This window comes from Alexandromys fortis, unplaced genomic scaffold (genome assembly GCF_014885135.2).
Source record: "Alexandromys fortis isolate MF-2015 unplaced genomic scaffold, M_Fortis_MF-2015_v1.1 scaffold_145, whole genome shotgun sequence".
Taxonomy (NCBI): domain Eukaryota; kingdom Metazoa; phylum Chordata; class Mammalia; order Rodentia; family Cricetidae; genus Alexandromys; species Alexandromys fortis.
The window spans coordinates 3,931,114-3,950,633 of NW_026068049.1; positions in this window are offsets into that span (position 1 = coordinate 3,931,114).

Consider the following 19,520-nt stretch of genomic DNA (forward strand, 5'->3'; position numbering starts at 1 on the left):
TCAACTATGTTCATAGCAGCATTGTTTGTAATAGCCAGAACCTGGAAACAACCTAGATGCCCTTCAATGGAAGAATGGATGAAGAAAGTATGGAATATATACATATTAGAGTACTACTCAGCATTAAAAAAACAAGGACTTCTTGAAGTTTGCAGGCAAATGGATGGAAATAGAAAACACTATCCTGAGTGAGGTAAGCCAGACCCAAAAAGAGGAACATGGGATGTACTCACTCATATTTGGTTTCAAGCCATAAGTAAAGGACATTGAGCCTATAATTCGTGATCCTAGAGAAGCTAAATAAGAAGGTGAACCCAAAGTAAAACATATAGTCATCCTCCTGGATATTAACCTTCATCAGACGATGAAAGGAGACAGAGACAGAGATCCACATTGGAGCACCAGACTGAAACCCCAAGGTCCAAATCAGGAGCAGAAGGAGAGAGAGCATGAGCAAGGAAGTCAGGACCACGAGGGGTGCACCCACACACTGGGTTGTTTGGTAGATGAAAGATCTGAGAGGTGCATCCCACTGTTCTCTAATTTCAGGTATGTGCAAAAAGGATAATAATCAATGTAGTTATAAATATCACCCATTCCCACAATAAACTAGCATTTAATTATAATTTATGACATTCTGAAGGGCTTTAATATAGTCCAAATTATTGTACATTGGTATAACTTTATTAAGGAGCCATTAGATACACACATCAAGAACCACAAAACTGCTTTTGGGTAAATAAATTTTGTATTGTTATTTTATCACTAAGATATTAATGACTATAATAATCAAATAGCATTTGCTCAAATATATTTATTTTGATATTATTTGCATTAAGAAAACAGAAAAAAAAACTAAAATTCCCAATGATTTACGTATGGTTTATGTGATGCATACTTCTTCAACTTGATTTGCATTGAAAAGAATAAAATTGTTGGTCAAATTACGATAATACCTAAACATAAATTATATATTTATAAATATAACATATTTATAAAATATAAATGTACTCTTTAATGTTTATAATAATGAAAATATTCATAAAGAGAAGATTATATAAGTATGAAGATATATTTTATATGAAAGTAAGAACATTATTATGGGTAATGTATTTTTCTTTACCATTTTCTTTCTTACTTATTTATTTTCTTTTCTTGTTAGTTACTATCTCTAACATTTTTGGGTATTTTTTTCAAAGTAAAAATATAAAATAAAAATTCTGTTTTCTTATTTTTTCTTCTGCATTACCTTTGTATTCTTACACTGAATTCCTTTATTTTTAGCAATTTATCTCTAATTCTGAAAAGCTCTTTGTTCTCATTTGGTTGCACCATGTAATCAGGTTATTTTTTTATGAATATATGAGCATAAGTAGAAAGGTAGAATTTCTTCCTGAAAATATTTTTCAATTGTTTAATTTATTTGTCGTGGCTATTTAAAAATATTTTTCAGTATTACTTCTAAATAATTGACAATACTTTCCAAGAGTCCCCATAGATATTAGAAAGTATGGTTAGTAGCAAGCCATGCATGTAATAGACACTTTCCTAAATAAAAATACCTATATAAAATCTTAGCTACAGTAAGATTTAAAAAAATGGTAACAGCATAGTTAATAATAATGAAACTACCATGGTATCCTTGTCTCTCAAAATTTTCTTACTTCATTGTTCTCATTCTTCATATGGTGATAGAGTGTGATACAGTACCTGTGATTTCAATGAGATGATTTATATAATCTCAAGATACCATGTAAAAGTTATCTGAGCATAAATATTTCGATGCTGTGACAATCATACAATCATGATGACTACGAAATGACAAATAGGCAGGTAGCATATACTGTACAGATATACTGGTTTGAGGAATTTGCATTCCACATGTGAGGGAGTCAACGAGCATGAGATATCATACCTGTACCTAGGAAGACATACTAAGTGCATTATTTGTTTCTTGGGTTTTCCACTTACTATTGCCCATGAACTGGAAATTAAGAATATCATATTGAGTAGAGAGAAGAGGTTCAGTTGACTAGCATGAAGGAGATACTGAATCTATCTCCCAGAGACAGAAGAAAGCTGCTGTGTCCACTTTGTTACTTCTCAAATATTTATAAACGTCACTTCATATTTAAGTGCAAAGCAGCAAGAAGTGGCAACTATGATAAAGAAATGTATAACTGTAAGGATAACTGACAGATTTTGATCACGGGAGTAGAGGTGAGTCACGGTTTATCTTTTACACATTGGAAAATCTTGCCTTCTAGACTGAAGACTGTGTTTTACTTGTCTCGGTCATTATTCCCTCTGACTTAGGGTTATTTTGGTGCTACTTGAGCTTTTCTATTTTCTATTTCCATTTCACTACAGACATAATTTACATTTATTTTAGATACAACATTCAATTTTGTTTATCATTTGTGTTTCGCTGGTATAAGTAGAGATTAAAGTAATCGGCAAAACAATTGGAATTTCTGAATTAGTGTTTTAATACTAGCATGCTAATTAAAATAACATCTCTAAATCTAAAATAAAGGGAAGCCTGATGTAGTTGTACATCTCAGTTCAACTACTTAGGAAAGTCAGTGTGAGAGTATAGACTGAGCCCACCTTTGAGTCCAACATGGACAACATTTTTACACCCTTTTTGCAATAAATTAATATAAGGACAATGTACTTTAAATGACCATTTTATGTGAATTTAAAGGTAAGTTACATCAGGGTATATATTTCTAAATTTCAGAAATAGAAATGAAGCTTTTATAATTATGCAGTTCCCTCAAATTAACAGAGATACCACATAACAGACAACTTCAAATTCCTTTTGCTGTGAACCACAAATTTGACCAACTTTGGTAAACATCAGTGTAATTTTCAGATGATTATGGCTTTGAACCCATTGCAGAGAATGCTTGCGAATTTCTGTAGTCACTTCTATCATCACTCATGGCATGTACTAAACACCTAGTGCATATACGGTGGGTACTTGGCTGAGCATCATGCATGTCCAGAGCATCCTTTTTTTATAGCTATCTAGTTCCATATGGCAATGGCAGGGATCACTGGTTTAATTAAACAAAATTTTCATGGGAATTGTCAATTTATTAGCAACAAAATTTGAGTGTTTGCTTAAAGGTATAGCATAAATTATACCATATGAATAAATTCACAGATTGGAAATAACTTAAAATTCTGGATATGGTTAAAGACATGTGTTACTTTACAATATTACCCTATAATCAGAATCCTTTTTATTCGATAATGTGAAGTCAATATTACTGAATCCAAGCCAATGAAAATCTGAGGACAGTTTTGTACTATTTTCCTAACATAAGATCAGATGATAATTTAAGATAGCCACAAATTTACTAGGCTAAATATGATGGCTTAAATAAGAATGCCACCCCCCATAAGCACATAAATTTGAAAACTTGGTCACCAAGGAGTAGTACTATTTGAAAGGATTAGAGGGTCTGGCATTGTTGGAGGATTTGGGAATCACTAGAGGTGGGATTTGAGGTTTCAAAACACTAATTCTAAGTCCGAAGTTTCTCTCCTCTTGCTGCCTACAGATCCAGATGTGTAACACCCAGCTACTTCTCCAGCACCATTTTAGTCTGTGTGCTACCCCTCCCCAAACATATTGATAATGGACTAAGCTTCTAAAAATGGAAGCAAGCTCCAATAAATCATTTTCTTTATATGAGTTGTGGGGATCATGGTGTCTTTTCTCACCAATAGAACACTAACTAAGCCACTAAAAACATTAACAAATAGCAGAAGTGTTATCTCTTTTGCTATTTAATATGTATTATAGATGACATTCTAAATCTGTCCACTATGTCAACACAGCCATTGTGCTTATCACTTCTTTCATAGGTAATGTTCCATTCTCCAGCACTAGTTGTAGACTTCTCTTTTTCTGATGTCAGATTCCCAAAGAGCAAACTCTGTTCCAACAAGAACCAATTTATTCCAAATTATTTATCTTGCAAAATTGCTAGGTCATTCTAAGATCTTGTTTATACCTCATTTCTATAACAATCCAATTACAAGTAGGATAATAAAAAGGAATTAATGAATATCTTATGGAGGACTTTTAATGCATACATGTAAGCAAGTAAAATTTTTTTGTATACCTATACAGATTTATATTCCTCACAAATGATTGTGCCATTACCTCCAAGTCTGTTCTATTTTATTTTGAGAAATATATTTTAATAGAAAAGCACAAAACTTTAAATATTTCTCTATGATAATTCTTTACAAAATGTGATAGGGATTCAGAGTAAGAGAAACAGAGAAACAGGAACAAGACTGGACTGACATGCTAGTACTGGGAGATAGGAGAAGGTTTATGTGAGAGGGTAATTACTGGGGTAAATTAATCCGGTGTCTCTGAGTAGGTCAGAAATGAGCACGGGAATGTTGGGCAATGTAAGTGTTGGAACATAAGCACAAAGCACAATGTGGTGTGCTAGCATTGAGAGTGAGGTACCTTCTCTGATGCTTTCCTGGTGTACAGTTATTTCTCTGTTAATGTACACATTTAGTTCCTTTCCAAGGGATCCAAATATATCATGATTTTATTCTATCATATTATATGAAATTGTACATGGCTTTGATGTACATGCACATTTAGTATGCTATGTGATAGTTTCATTAAAAGGTGATTCTATGAATCTATTCATGGGCTTTATTCATTAAATATATACAAATAAATATTCTCATTTGATTTACCTGATAAATTTATCTTTAATAAGATATCTAAAATTTATCTCCACGTATTCCATCTTTATTTACTAGTAGACTGCATTTGTCTATTCTTGTTTTTAAAGTCTTATGGAGATTAAATATAAACACTCAATGTGTTTAGTTGATTAGCTCTTCACATGTATGTACATACATGAGAAATTATCATCACTGCTACCCAAAGTAAAAGAACACATCTATGAGATAAATTTTCCAACTATTTTGTATCATGTATTCTATATATCAAATAAGACAGATTTCCAACTCTACAAATTTATAAACAAAAAGTCATAGATACACTTGTAGTGTGAGATCCCTTGTAGGAGGCCATTTGTTTGTTTCCCAGCTGCCCAGACTCCCGAAATGATTACACAGAAACTATATTACGTAAATCACCATTTGGCCAATAGCTTATGCTTTTGTCTAGGTTGCTCTTATATCCTAAACTAACCCATTCTGGTGTAGGAAGTTCTTCTGTTCATGTGTTGTTTTCATAAACTAAATTAATAATTAAAAAAAACTGCTTTGATCCTGATAGGGCAGAACCTACATAGGCAGAGAAGATAGAAATGAATGATGGGAAGAAGGGCAGAGTGAGAGACGCCATGGATCTCCTGCCCGAGATGGATGCTGGTTAAAATCTTGCCAGTAAGCCACAGTCATGTTTAGTTTTCCCTGCCTAGCTCTACTCTTTTGCCTTATGATAGGCCAAGACAGTTTTCTTATTTTTTTGGGGGGGGGTGTTTCATAAAGTTTATTGCTTTCAAGTATAGCATTCCAGAATTTTCATTAAAATTTTTTAAATTTCTTTTTATTAAAAATTTCCGCCTCCTCCCTGCCTCCCTTTCTCCTCCTACTCCTACTCCCCATGCCCCACTTCCCTCCCCCTCCCTCTCTAGTCCGAAGAGCAATCAGGGTTCCCTGCCCTGTGGGTATTCCAAGCAAGGTCCTCCCCCCTTCATCCAGGCCTAGGAAGGTGAGCATCCAAACAGGCTAGGCTCCCACAAAGCCAGTACATACAGTAGGATCAAAACCCAGTGCCATTGTATTCACAGCATACAGAGGGCAATTCCACATTATACACTTAATATACTTTTATATAATTTCCTCATATTATTATATTTATTTTAATATTCATAGAAGAAGTTTGACAGAATATAGTTTAACATATTTATTTTATGTTAATTTATTCACATCATTTATGTATCTCTAGCTAATTTTATTTGAAAGCTTAATGATATCTTGTTCTTTATTCTATTCACCTGCTTATGTGTTTTGAAGCTGTGTCTTTAATATCGTATAACTGTCAAGCTATCTTCTATAAATATTAAAAGTTTTGCACACACTAGCCTTCTTATTAAAGAAAGGAAATGTTATATTTGGAGTAACATGTAACTAATTAACATTAATGTGTCCAAAATTCTTTCCAAAGAGTATATACAGACTAAGAAGTTATGAAAAATCTGCCTTCTACTTTCCTTTACCAGCTCTGGGTATTATGAGACTTCAGACTTTTCTTCACTGTATTTGATTATAGTCTTTTCTCTTTTGGTGGTATGTAGAAATTCCCTAATTAATGATGACCTGAGCATGTTTACTTTTCATTACAGTCACTTGTTAAGCTCTTAATTTAAAATTCCAATCTTTCAAAATTTTGTGATTTTATTTAATCTTTTAGTACCCATACACATACATACATACATACATACATACATACATATAAAATATAAGTCTTTATGCATGCATGTGTTTATATAATATGCATGCATGTGTTTATATAAGGAAAGATGCCTATGTGTGTATAATTTTAACTTAATGAGAAATTCTTAGAATTTTTTTTAGAACTCTGATTTTCAAGACCGATTGTTTGGGGAAAGTTTTTTTTTTTTTTTGAAATTGGGTGATGTCTACCCATGCTGTTACTCCTTTATTGTGAGTTTGGCATTATACTGAAGAAAACCCCTGCTTTAATTGGCAATCATTTTTTTTCCTAGGGACGTGGGTAAGTTCCTTTTAGGTCTATGACACATATGAATTAATTTCAAATTATATGTATATGGTAAAGATAACATATATGGATTATTATCATTATAAATTTTATTTGTTAACTAAATGCATCAATAAAATGTGTAGAAGAGCTATTCTTTGATTATATTCCATCATTGAGCTCGATTATCTACCATATAAGTTATTTCTGGGTCATGTATTATTTACCTTTTAATTTGCCTGAGCATCTGCAGGAGGGAACAGGCCGTTCTGACTGCTGAGTGTTAACACTCCACTTTGCTCATTTTCAGAGCCTTCAGAAACTCTTCTTTCTTTGTGCTTACATACGGTTTAGCCTAAACTTGAAAATTTGTAGAAAAATTGCCTGCTGTGATTGTGATTGAGTTTGTGTTGAATTTGTAGATAAATCTAGGAAGAAATAACTATAGCTTTAAATTTTTTATGTCTTTGGACCCAATGCTGTAACTCTTTATTGTGAACCTTACTTTAATTTTCTACTTTTATATTAAACTATTGCTACAACATTTCTCCCTTCACTTTATTTCCTTCAAATCCTTCCATATTCTACCCCACTCTCCTTCAAATCCATGGCCTTTTTACCAACTAATTGTTATTACATGTATATATGTATATGTACATACATATATATTCTCAAATGTAATCTACTGTTTACACATGTTAATTGAATTGTGTTTTCAGGGATGACAATTTGGCACTTCTCAACCAATTGCTGTTCTTTTCCCCAGGGAAGACTGCCTCTTTCACTCCCAGATTTAATTAGTTGTGTGCAAGTTGAGCTTTTCATGGACTTTTCCCTCTCCAGTTTGACATGTGTATTGGTATCATCTTTGTCACCCCTCATCAAGGATATTTCTATTTTCAACAAATAGAGGAAACTATAGATCACCACACTCATTCCAAATGCAAGGCTGTGGAGCCCAGCACCAATAGCTGTATCTACAAAACACTTTCACATCTAAGGCTCAGGGAACATTAGGGAAGAGGTGGTAGGAAGATTGGAAGAGTTGGAGGACCAGAGAGTTCACTGTGAGATTGTGTCCTCTTTAATGTTTTTGACATGTTTTCTATATTTCATAGTTCATGCTGCACATGGTTTCCCATTTTTCACCTCATTGTAATTTCATCCTGCTGTAATTTGGCATGCTCCAAGTTAATTAATTTCTGGTTAATTTTTATAGTATATGGAAATGTAATTGATTCGGTATATTCATCTTGTATTTAGTAAATTTTGTAAGTTCATTTATTATACCTAGGAGATTTGAGCATTTCGATCAGTTTAGGTAAATTAACATATTTTTCAGAAATACAAATTCCCCTTTTCTGACGTATGTTTTCAAAAGACCTTTTAACAGAGTGGAGACAGATTTTAGTGTCACCATAAAAGTCCAGCTCTCTACCTGGCCAAAGAAACATTTCAAAGAGTAGACTCATACCCAAGATTGGGATGCTCCAAAGTACATGACCTCCAAATTTTAAAATCATATATTTTATAATTACACTAAATGATAGCATGCATATGCTTTTATGACCATTCTTAGTTTTGCTCAGTCTCCCATCCCCTTCCAATATTTTCTCACCCTCTTGCCTGTTTAATCTTTTAGCCCTGAATATGTACCCAACCAACTGTCATGTTTTGTTTTGTTTTCTCTTGTTTTTATCACTTGTTCCACTGGAGTAATAATGAAAGCAGTTAAAATAATAAAGGTTGGGATGAAGGACCTTTGAATGAGCCTATTTTGAGGATGGCATAGAACCAAATTCTGTAAAGGTGACATGCATATTTACAGAACTATTTTGTGGTATCTATAGGCCTGTCACCAATGCCGTCCAGGCTTTATTGGAAAGAGTGTTCTTTCAAGTCATTGAGCTCATCCAGTAATTAAATCATGAGCCATGCCAGATAAAGTGCTAGACAGAACGTTACCCACCCCTGTGGATCCTGGCACAGAAATGGACACAGATTATGAGACAGGAACATTTGGCTGCAGGAATACAGGTGAACACAGACACCATGTTGCTTGAGAAACCAGGGTGAAGAGCAGGGAGTGGGTTGAGGAGAGTGCTGATGGTGGCACTGAGATTTGGCCTGTGACAGTCTATTGTGGACAGGAGCATAATCAGACACCTGAACATAAAAATGGCCCAGTATGGAAAGGAGAATTAACAAGTGCCTGATTGGCCACACTGTGAGTAGCAGCCATGAAGAAAATATATGTGTTCATTAACAACCAGAGCTCCCGGTAGTGATCCATACGGATGCTCACAGTCCATTTCACTTTCCCAGAAATCAAAAGGCAGATTTTCTCTCTAACACAAGAGCTATCTGCCCTCAGGAACCTCCGGAAACTTCTTACCAGGCTCATATAAAATCATATAAATGCTGCAAAATAGATAAGACCACTCACTAGGACGCTTGTGAAATGTTCTAATATTTTGCAAGCTGTCCAAACATGTGAGACTTGTTCTAAATTAAAGATTCCACAGATGGACAGAGTAATTAAGGAAGTTTGTTAGCCAACCTGTCTCATGAGAAATTGGCAGGTGGATTACATAGGTCCTATGCCTGGCAGTAGGGGGGGATACAAATACACTTCACCTGTGCAACTTCAGGCCTCTTGGAAACATCATCAAGGAATATAAAAAGAGGCAAAGCCACTGTCAAGAGCGCCTGCTGCATCAGGGATCTGAGATAATCGGTGACATGGGTTCATATGGATAGAGTTGAGCCAGCCAAGAGGGCATGAGAGCAGGAGAGTGGACCCCACTCTTGCCAGGACAATGCTGTGAGAGCTGGCCCCAGTATTGTGAGCTGTGAATTGGGGGATTGGTCTTGTTCTTTGGCACTGGTGGTGCTAGCTCAGGAAAATGGGCAGCTGACCTACTCAGCTACCACCCAGGCCCAGATCCAGAGTTTTGAGTTGGCACACCCCATCTTCAAACCCATATAAGGACTTCTGGTACCTGAGAAGGGGCTGGTCCTGCAGAACCAAAGCTACAGAATCTTCATGACACATGGAAACAACAGGATGTCTGAAAAGAGCCATGGTGAGGATCAACTATTGATAGTGTAGCAGAAACCAGAGGCCTTGAACTAGACCGATAACTCATTGCAATGAACATTTGCAAGTAAAACTGATAGAACAAAGGGTATACTGTGTGGCACCCAGTGATAACCCAGCTATCATGACAAGATTGTTTTTTATTTTAATTTTCAGTTTTCTTTTGGTGCAGAGGTTGTAAGGGTAGAGGGTGGATATGGAGGGAGAGAGAGATGAGTGGGATTGGTATGCAGGATGTGAAATTCACAAAGAATCAATAAAAAGTTAAAAAAAAGAAAGACAGTTTCATCCAACTCTGTTATTTATGTATACCCTCTGAGTTCTTAGCCCAGGATGCATCTGAGGTCCAACAAACCATAAAGAATATTGTTCCTTCAATTGGCTGAACAACATGGTAGGTGGTTACTGGTGAAGGTGCCACATGCTTTGGTTGTAGGACATAGAGAAATAAGGCTAGGGTAGAAATAGAAGTTCCTTCCCTGTTGGTTGGTATTCATAGGGGTGCCAGATGGTGCCAGGCAGGTTATTAATAAAGGAGAATTGTTATGAACAATGCCAGGATCCCACGGGTAGTGTGAATTACAGTATCATCATGACAGGCAAGGTATGCTCATTGTTGCAATAGTAGAATGACTGATTTGAAGGCAAGGAAACCCATTGGCTCTAAGGCACAGTCTATAGAAAAGAGCACATCGGGTACGGTAAATCAGAACTAAAGCCTGAAGCTAAGAGGCCATAACTGGGGAGGCCACTGATACCTTTCTGTTTAACAAATTTTGTATGCCAATCAAACAGCCTTCTGAACATTAACGTTTACTCACTTGTATTACTTCTGCTGTCAGTCTTAACTGGTCATGGATGCATCTTCCCACTTGCAATGGGAAATGAGCTATAGAAAACTCATGTTTCTGAAATAAATCAGTGTTGCTGTGGCATAGAAGCAAAATACTCAGCCATAGATGCAAGAAATTAATCAGTCATCTATATCACCCTTTGTAAGACACAGGGAACATTGCTGAAGAGGGAACAGGAAGAATGTAAGGGGCGGAAGAAAGAGCAAGACTTTATGTAGTAATTTTCTACAAGTTTAAATATCTCATTAGATCTCAGGAAGTAAGCAACGCATATGAGTATTAAGTAGTTTCTAGGATGTATAAAGTAGGAACTATTATGGCTGGTTGTGATGGTGACCAACATGAAGAGATTTAGAATCACCAGGGAAACAGATCTCCATATCTGTGAGGGATTGTTGAGGTCAAGCTAACTTAGTTGGGAAGATGCCCCTTAGATGTGGTTCCATCCCATGGGCTGGGTTTCCAAACAGAATAGACAAAAGAGAACAAGCTGATCATAAGCATTTAGTGTTTATGCTTCCTGAGTGTACAGAAAGTGTGAGTAGTCACACTTTTCTCCAATGCCTTCCTTACCATGGTGGACTGGATTCTTTGGAAATATTAGTGAAAACAACAAAAACAAGCAAACAAACAAACAAAAAAAAAACCTTCCTTCCTTCAACTGCTAATGTTGAGTATTCTTTTTCAGCAAAGTGATCATAAGGGAACAGCAAGACTATGGTCAGCTGGCAGGGCATCAGTCAACCTTGAAGCATTTGCTACAGCAGATACACAAGAAAAGATTCAATAATGGTTGAGCATTCGCAGTGAAGATAGATTAGCAAACTTGCTCACTATAGAGCAGGAAGACATACCAAGAACTTCAACTATTCATTCCTTTCCCAAGTTCACTTAGCCATGACCTTCCGTTCTATGTTCCAATACTATTGCTTTGGTGAGACATCCCTCTTCCTTAGCATTTTTTCTACACACTACCTCATGTAAACTGAGTATGTTTTTATCTACTTAAAGAACCTGTGGAGTTTTGGTGAAAAACAGACAAAGAAACAAACCAGTTTTAGTTTGTAGTCATGAAACAGATTCATAAATAATATTAAAATTACCAAGATACCTATAGGATGCACAACGCAATATACAGGAAAGTAGTCATATGTTTCATATTTATATTTCTTTTTGTATCTGTGAGGTTATTTTTTTTCTATTTGATCCCCTGCTTCTGTGTTGTGTCTCCACCAAAGATAACCCTGAGGAAATGCGTGCCCGCTAAAGTAACTGGTAAGTGAATAGGGATATTCCTGTAATCTCGATGCTATCAACAATGAGAAAAAATGTATACGTCATCAGCGCTTAGGAATCTGGAGGAATACATTATGTGCCAGAAGGAAAATCAAGGTAAAACTCTTTAAGTTGTTTTTTCTAAATTGAAGAGCTAAACTAATTAGGATTCTCCCAGAACTGAACAAACTTGGCTAATTTCTATACATAAATTTTTATTATTCCCCAAGAAATTGCACAAATCCTTCAACATAATTTAAGGATGGTTTAACATGAAAATTCATACTCTCATTGTGAGAACTGGAACTAAGCCAAACTCCTTCCTCTGGGGAATAAATGCAGCACTGTTACTTAGACAGAATACTAGATTTCCACATCTGCATTTAATAAGCATACTCAGGTTTGAAAGTAGAAACTGCATATCCTACCAATACATTGAGCATGGGAAAAATAGCATTTTTTTAATCTCAGTACTGTAAAAATGAAATCAAAACTACTCAGTCAGATCAGTGATGGCTACACTTAACTATCATCTTTTTTAAAGAAAGCTAAAAAGACAAAGACAAAGTGAGAGAGAGAGAAGAAGAAGAAGAAGAAGAAGAAGAAGAAGAAGGAGAAGGAGAAGGAGAAGGAGAAGGAGAAGGAGAAGGAGAAGGAGAAGGAGAAGGAGAAGGAGAAGGAGAAGGAGAAGGAGAAGGAGAAGGAGAAGGAGAAGGAGAAGGAGAAGGAGAAGGAAGAAGAGAAAGAGAGGTGGGAGAGAATAAGGACTTATTAAGAATAGAATTGCGGGAAAATAAATAATTAGCAGTATTTTATCAATCCTGAGTTGATGCAGTATAAAGGCAGTGAAAAGAAAAACCTACAAAGTACTTCATCTATAGTATAAAAACAATCATAATTCTAAATAATTAGAGAAATGAAGAGTCAATAATCAAAACAAAAATTATTCTCGAAAAAAGAATGTGCTATAGAAAATATTGGAAAACTTACTATATGTTGCGGGAGGTCCTTCCGCCCCTCCAACCAATAGCTGCTGAGATACCAGCCCATTGGGGTGTGGTCTCTCTCCTTTTAAAAAAGCGGCTACTTCCTGCTCTGCTGGCGAGCTGGCGACTACACTCCCTTCCTGGTTGCACAGAGGGCTATTGTCTGGGACTGTGATCCGTAAGTTTTTTTCCTCTTTAAATAAATACCACCCTATTAATCATAATTCCAAACTGGTGTGGCATTGTTCGTGACTTATGCCTTCAACTATAAAATATCTTCTTGTTTTAATGCCCACCATTGACAAGACATTTTTCTAAGCGATACAGTCTGTAAACAAATGTTCTATCTTGTACTATAAGTAAAAATTATGAATTTAATGTAAAACAGTAACAGAGTATAATATATTATTTTTGGTTGAAGAAACTGACTTCCTATAGATACTTGATTTAACTCTGTACATCTCAGTGAACTTCTATACAAATAACAAGATTAAAATTCTGAATTTCCTATTTCCTCAGTTGGTACAATGAGCTCAGAATGTCTTCACCACTTACCTTGTGTAGGCAAAAGTTTCCATTCTTATCTTTATTCAGTCTTGTTGTATTTAAGATCACAGAGTCTTCAAAACCAGCTCAGTTGTACAAGCTGCTATTAGAAGGTTGAAGTAATAAGAGAAAAAAACAAAACAAGGGGCTCCAAGTTAACTACTTGGCTCAATCATGCCAATTTCTCTAAAATAATTGCCAGCAAAATACTATGGCCTACCCCAAAGCAAAGAATAACCATGAGTGGTGGATGAGAACTTTGAGCTTATCAAATTCTGTTAATATGTGTTTAAGCAAAATTCTTAGAAAATATTCTTTGCATTTATATATACAGTATCTATCAATGATCAGATTATTATATCTACCGGAAAACATTTGTGACTATGACAGAGAACATACCTGGATATGTTGTAGTGCTATATTACTTATATTTCGATAAATATATCTTGCCTGAAGACCAGAGGCAAAGCGAAAGCCACTAGAAGTCAGGTTCAGGCAATGGTGACATACACCTTTAATCTCAGAATTTGGGAGGCAGAGGCAGATGAATCTCTGTGATTCCTTCAACATAATTAAGCTATACAAGAACAATGCAAAACAAATTCAGGTGGTAGTGACTCACACCTTTAATCAAAGTACTAAGTAGTCACACGCCTTTAATCCCAGTACTAGAGGAAAGATAAAATTGGAGTAAAGAGAGGTTTAGTCTATTTCGTTTACTGTTGCCCAGCCTTGGTAGAGGTAAGACTTCTTTAGTGGATTGGCTGCTTTGCTCTTCTGGTTTTCAGGTTGAACCCCAATTTCTGTTTCTGGGTTTTTATTATTCATGATGCATATGTACCAAAGACCAAAACTCCTTTATGGCCCCGCTATTAGAAAAGACCAGAGATTTTAACTGCTAAAGAGCTACTCAAGTGAGTGTGTATGGCACTTCACAGTAGACTCTCTTTGTCTGAACCAACAAAAGGGACAGAAAGAGATGTGGTGACCTAGAAAACATTTGAAAGAAGCTCTAGTTGGAAGGATTGTACTTACTGGTTATTTTTAGATTGTATTATAATGATATCTTCTTTCATTTCCTTCCTCCACACTGTCCCCATGTACCTCTTCCACCATGTTCTTTTTCAAATTCATAGACTCTTTTACTTTAAGTGTGTGTGTGTGTGTGTGTGTGTGCTGTTTATATGGCTGAGGATATTTCTAAATATATAAATACAACTTGCTCAGTCTGTACAATATTACTTGCATATATATGGTTTCACGGTTGATCATTTGCTCTGGGATAATCAACTAGTGTCCTCTTGCCTAGAGAAGACTATAACTTTGGCTTTCAGCATATCTCAGTGATTTATGGCTTTCTCTAAGTTTGAGGCCACAAGGCCTTTTCTCTTCATGTGTCAGCATGTCTATTGGTGTACTCCTTATTCAGGTGATGTTTAGGTTGCAATGTTGGTGACATTTCATGGATATATCTTCTCACATTTCTAGGAGATGGAATCTCACAATAAATTTTTTATTGTCTGTCTCTAAGAATATTTCTGTCCCCAATTCCCAAGTGATCCCTGGGCCTTAGATATATGTTATTAAACTGGAGTAACTGCATGAACCAGGACAATAAAAAGGGACCATTTTGAGGGGTGGAGTGAAGATCAATAAAGCAGGATATATTGCCATTATTTTAAATATAAAGATTTCCTTGTTGCTTTTGTTTTATATTATTTTATAAATCTCTTGATAGTTTTGTTGAGAGAACACTTTTTGTGATGCTAATTTTCTATGCTTAGACTGCAAAATTTAATTTCAATTTTTGATGTGTTTTCAAGGTGTCAAGATAAATGTATTCTGTGATTTATCCTTTCTGGCACCAAATCCTTAGTTTTAGGAGTGAATGAATAAACTCAGAGCTGAGTTTCCAAACAAAAGTGTAATGTTCCACAGATTTGATACTCTTAGCAAAATCTGGAAGAAGAAAAATATGGAGCTTTAGTTGAGTCACATTTATCACTTTTGCTTAAATTCCTAATCAATATGCTTAAGAATATTGTAGATTAAAAATGTAGATTAAAAATAATTAGAAGAATAGACATCCAGTTCTTAATATTTTGAAAATAATCGTACATACAGATAATCCAAAATACCTCCTTGGTAAATTATTATGTTAACTGAATAAGGTGATACCATAATTTAATTCTAGAAAAAGTACAAAATTTAATAAAGTTTGACGTTAAAAATATTTTAAAATAATAGAAAGAAATATGACAATTCCTTTGGGGGAAAATTATCAGCTTAAATTTACCTAAGCGAGATTTATATATTTTTATAAAAATATGGATGTGTGAATTCCAAAGTACACATTAACTAGATAGTGGACTAGCATATTGGCTAAGTTATATTTTACGCAAAGGCAATTAATGTAAATGTAGTGTATGAAATTAACTTCTTTACATTTACAGAAATACCAGAAAAACTTGTCTGCAAATTCTATTTAAAATTTCTACTACAGAATGTGTCTCCCATGTTTACTCCCCAGGGTATTGTGGAATCTGGGGTGCATGGCAAGCATCCAGTGATGACGGAGGAGGAAGAGATCATCCTTGGCAATAGCAGGAGGTTGCCTCCTCCTTTCTTGTTGGGAAACTTCCACATTGTGACTCATTGCTCAGCTTCAGACCTCAGATCAATCAGTGCCTTCCAATTGTAGAGATTACATAAACTTCCTGCTTTGCCAGTACCAAAACTACTTCACCACTTTTAAAATTTTTCTTTAACCTCTTTCATCACCTGTGTAATGTCAAAAACTAATTTATTGAGTTCAGTGGGTAAAACTCCACACAGTGACTTCATGCCCACATTCATGCTGAAAGAGCAGTTGCCATAATGTCTCTAGTCATACAGCTTCTCGCAAGGACAAAGAGGAAGGAAGGACAGTTCTCTGAATAACTGTAAGCCTCCTAGATTTTGGAAATATTTAACACTCAACTTCTCTCTTTGGGACATGATACACTGCGGAAAACTCAAGTAGACAGATAAAACTTTGACCGGAGGGTTTGAAAGGCAGCTGTACAAACAATATACTGTAAACACAGTAGACAATCAAATGTTATCATGAGTCTCCTAAAAGTAAAAATCAAAGCATGAAAATATTTGAAGTACAAAACTGTTGTACACCTGACCTGAAATAACCAAGACATTAAGAAAGGTTATGCCTTAGCAATATGTCAATAAACAATGTCAAGTTTATTTTTGTATGGATGTCTTTACAACTTAATGGGTCCTCTTTCCACTTCCACAAGTTAATTTTATATATATATATATATATGTGTGTGTGTGTGTGTGTGTGTGTGTGTGTATAAATACATATGAGTATAATATATCCACATATATATACTGATGCTTTATTTTATTGTTTTTAAAAAAGAAAATAAGCTATCCTTTTTATTTTTCATATCAATCCCAGTTCCCACTCCTTCCCCTTCTCCCATTTCCTCCACATATGCCCCCATTCCACCAGCCATCCACTCCTCAGAGAGGGTAAGGTCCATTGCTTTGGGAACGTCCAAAACCTTACCTATTTATACGCAAGTGCAGAAAGCATTTTAATTAATATTCAGGACAGTTCCTGCTCTTAATAAGTATAGATTCATATGAAGGAAGGAGGATGCCCCTCTCCCTGAAAAACTGTATGTGAAGAGCAACAAGAAGAGAAGACAGTTCCTTACTGCAGCAAAATGATTTTTCAACTTATACTGGTGTTTTCTTGACAGAAAACATCCAGCTGTCATCAAATGACAAAATTCTCAGTTTAATCTAATGTGCTACAAAGCTCCTGTTTAATTTTAATGAGGGACATTTTTAGCAAATTAGTCTGAAATACCTTTTCTCAAAAATTATCAGATAATTATACTGCATCATTTGTACAGTGAATTCCTTATAGATTAAACTGTTAAATATTAGAAAATATAACTGTTAAATATTTGCTCAGTGGTTTTCTAAAGTTACAAGAGAAACTGTTCTTATCCTTGGGATATATGTACAAAGATCATTGTTATAGCCAGTCTTATAGCAGTGAAATAAAATAAAATCACAATTGGCTTGCAAAGATAATTAGATTGAATGATTAATAAATAAAGGCACATTTATTTCATAGAATATTTTACACTCATTATAAAGACATAAAAAATACTAACTGCTGACATAATGATTCCCAAAACACATTTATGAAGATGTGAAATAGTTCATAAAGTAATAACAGCTTTTGACCTTTAAAAACAAAGTCAATACTCCTGATAGCTTTTGGACCTCATCAGAAAAGTTCCTTTGTGCAGTGGAAGGCATTTAACTCAGACACTAACAACTGGTCTGAGAATAAGTGTCTACAAAGAACTCAGTCACACATGGAACAACTATCTTTAACCCTGTCCACTAAGGCTCAAGATCCATTGAGGAAGAGGGGGCAGAAAGATTGTAAGAGCCAGAGTTTGAGAGGGCTGGGGCAAATGGTGTCTTTTAGATATGACAGAACCACTGCACTCATAACTCCCAGAAGCTGTGGGCGTGTGCACAAAATGTTTTCTTTTCTATTTGGAAGATTATTATATAGTTATATCATTTCCCTCTCTTCCCTTTCCTCCCTGTAAACCCTCCCAAATATTTCTCCTTGCTCCTTTTCAAATTCATGACATCTTTTATTAATTATATACAATTGCATGCATGTATGTTTCATGTATACACATACATATATAGATATATTTTTTCAGTTTATGTAATATTATTTATTTATATATTTTAAAATATTGGATAACCAATTGGTGTTTCCCTTAGGAAGTTTTTTTTTTTCCTTCACTCTGTATTCCTTAGTTGTCTGTAGTTTTTATGTGAGGTCAAGGCCTCTTGGTCTTCCTCCTATCTACTTTGACATGTCTATTGGTGTCATTATTGTTCAGTTTATGGTTAGACAGTCCTGTTGGGAAGACTTTTTGATCATGCCTCCTATTAAAGAAAAAAATGTAAAAAAAAAGATATCATTAGAACATGAAGTTAGGAGGATTTGGAACACACAGTTAGGTGGATCCTGGAGGAATCAGAAATATGACAAGGGTGTAATATGATCAAGATGCATTTTATGCGTGCTTGAAGTTTCAAAAAAATAATAAAATATATCAAAACTTTATAATATTATATGCTCACAGAAACAGATAATTAGACAGCAAAACGTCTATAATAAAATAGTCTCATACATTCATAATTTATCTGAAATGAAATTAAACCAGATGTATGGGGACTGAAGGAACATCTCAGCAGTTAAGAGTATTGGCTGCTCTTCCAGAGGACCTGAGTTGAACTGTAGCACCCAGATGGCATTTGTAACTCCAATTCCCAGGGATTTGACTTCATTTTCTAAACTCCATGGACACCAATCATATAAGTAGTGCACAAACACACATGCAAGCAAAGCACACATACACATAAAATAATATAAAAATGATAAAAGCAGTTTGTGTATGTGTTTGACAGTTACATCCAAAAACATGATAAAAATATTATATAGTCCTATATGCAAGTTATTGTCAACTTTTCTTGGATATTCTCAAATATTCAAACTAAAGTGACAGAATTTAAATTATCCTTTAAAAAATCCATGAACCTGGAAAGTGAGCTCACTGTAAATCCAGGATCAACAACCTGAACTGGGTCTTAGGCTTTCTCTAAATTCTACAAACTTCCCTAATCAATGTGATGTTTGACTTTAATTATCAGAATTTTTAGCTATTTCCTCAAACTCTTAAACCCTTTGGGCCTCTGTTTGCTGTTCTCTTCTCTAAACAGCAAATCCCCAGAGTGTGAAGAACACACAAGCAGCAGCAACTCTTCCTTCCCTGTCTTTACTTTACTGTGCTGTACCCCCACAGCACTTTTCTTCTTCTTCTTCTTCTTCTTCTTCTTCTTCTTCTTCTTCTTCTTCTTCTTCTTCTTCTTCTTCTTCTTCTTCTTCTTCTTCTTCTTCTTCTTCTTCTTCTTCT